We start from the raw sequence: 2,382 nt of genomic DNA on the forward strand, positions 1-2,382 counted from the left end.
ACAGACATAAGCCACCATGCCCAGCCTAGAATCCAACTTTTTAATGTAGAATTGTAGAAAACAGCATGGAGATCCCTTTAAAAAATTAAAAATACAATTACCATATGATCCATTCCACTTTTGTGTGTATACCCCAAAGAATTAAAAGCAGGATCTCAAAGAGAGATTTGTACACCCATATTCACAGTGACATTATTTACAATAGCCAAAAATGGAAGCAAGGCAAGTGTCTACTTATGGATAAATGGATAACTAAAACGTGATATGTGTGTGTGTGTGTGTGTGTGAGAGAGAGACAGAGAGATGGAATATTACATATATGATATATATACAAAATATTTTCTCTATATAATCACTATTCAGCCTTTAAAAAGAAGGAAATTCTGACACATGTTACAATATTAATGAACCTTGAAGTCATTATGCTAAGTGAAATAAGCCAGCACAAAAAGACAAATACTGTGTGATTTCACTTGGTTCCCAGGGGCTGGGAGGAAAGAGGAATGGGGAGTTATTGTTTAATGGGTATAGAGTTTCAGTTTTGCAGAATGAAAAAAGTTCTGAAGATGGATAGTAGTGATAATTACATAACAATATAAATGTACTTAATACCACTAAACTTTACGGTTAATGATGGTTAAGATGGTCAATTTTGGTCCTGAGAACGTGAGTCCACGCGTCTGGTTGCCCGTGAGTCCAGCCTTAGCCCACGCAGCTTTCAGTCATGGCCTCCGTAATCGCGCTCATGGGATAGCCCACCCCTGACTTCAAGGCCACCGCCGTGGTGGATGGATGGCGCTTTCAAAGAAGTGAAGCTGTAGGACTACAAAGAGAAGTACATGGTCCTCTTTTTCTACCTTCTGCACTTCACTTTTGTGTGCCCTGCGGAGATCATCGCGTTCAGCAACCATGCCGAGGACTTCCGCGAGCTGGGCTGCGAAGTGCTGGGCATCTCAGTGGACTCTCAGTTCACCCACCTGGCTTGGATCAACAACTGCCAGAGAGAGGGAGACTTGGGCCCCCTGAACATCCCCCTGCTTGCTGAGGTGACCAGAGGCTTGTCTGAGGATTACGCCATGCCGAAAACAGATGCGGGCATTGCCTACAGGGGCCGCTTTATCAATGATGGCAAGGGTGTCCTTCCCAGATCACTGTTAATGATTTGCCTGTGGGACGCTCTGTGGATGAGGCTCTGCAGCTGGTCCAGGCCTTCCAGTACACAGAAGAGCATGCGGAAGTTTGTCCCACTGGCTGGAAGCCTGGCAGTGACACATTAAGCCCAACGTGGGTGACAGCAAGGAATATTTATCCGAACACAATTAGGCTGGCTGAGGGATAGTGAGCTTGTGCCCTTACCTAGGTGCCTGTGCTGGCTACCCACCAGTGCCGCCACCTGGGTGCCCTGTGCTGACCCAGGAAAGGCCAGACCTGCCCCTCCAAAGTCCACAGTCTGGGACCCTGGAAGGCTAGACCAAGGCCTTCTCATGCCTCCACCTGGGAGCTGGTGAATAGTGATGCCCTCCTACAAACCCACCCAGCTGCACACAGGCCTAGAGTTGACCAATAAAGTACAAGGGACAGAAAAAAAAGGTAGATATTCTGTTATGTATGTTTTACTATAATTTTAAATATCTTTCTTGGTCTTTGGTTTCTAATTCCAAGATGCCATGATGCAATAGATACAGTTTGAAAAGTCAAAATGAACTTTCCTTTTTTTCTTTTCCTTTTTTTTTTTTTTTTTCTGAGACAGAGTCTCACTTTGTTGCCCAGGCTGGAGTGCAGTGGTGGGATCTCAGCTCACTGCAAGCTCTGCCTCCCAGGTTCATGCCATTCTCCTGCCTCAGCCTCCCGAGTAGCTGGACTACAGGCGCCCGCCACCACACCTGGCTAACTTTTTATATTTTTAGTAGAGACGGGGTTTCATCTTGTTAGCCAGGATGGTCTCAATCTCCTGACCTTGTGATCTGCCCGCCTTGGCCTCCCAAAGTGCTGGGATTACAGGTGTGAGCCACTGTGCTCGGCTCCAAAATGAACTTTCTAAGCTAGAGTAAAAATTTTGTTGTCAGACCTTGATCAAATAGTATAACATTCAATTAATATCACTGAACATCGATTATATTCAAGGCACTATGTTAGATACTGTTGGGAGGTGGTGCAGGGTAGAAGACTGTATGGGACAGAATCTCAGGCATAGGAAAATTTTAAATCTACTTGAAAGGATAAAATGTATACACTAATAGCTACACTTTCACATGGTATATAAAAGAGGAATTACACATCATGGGAAAATACAGAAGGAAGAGTTTGGGGCCTAAGTAATGGCTTCATGGAAGAGGTGACGTCTCATCTGAGTCTTAAAGGCTGGGGCTCACATTGACAGGC

The 2,382-nt window shown here is 44.9% G+C and overlaps 1 pseudogene; it reads left to right on the top strand.

Annotated features, from left to right (window-relative positions):
• Positions 1 to 724: 724 nt before the first annotated feature.
• On the top strand, positions 725 to 1,323 carry LOC129039206 (peroxiredoxin-2-like; annotated as a pseudogene).
• The last annotated feature ends 1,059 nt before the right edge of the window (positions 1,324 to 2,382 follow it).

This window comes from Pongo pygmaeus, chromosome 5 (genome assembly GCF_028885625.2).
Source record: "Pongo pygmaeus isolate AG05252 chromosome 5, NHGRI_mPonPyg2-v2.0_pri, whole genome shotgun sequence".
Taxonomy (NCBI): domain Eukaryota; kingdom Metazoa; phylum Chordata; class Mammalia; order Primates; family Hominidae; genus Pongo; species Pongo pygmaeus.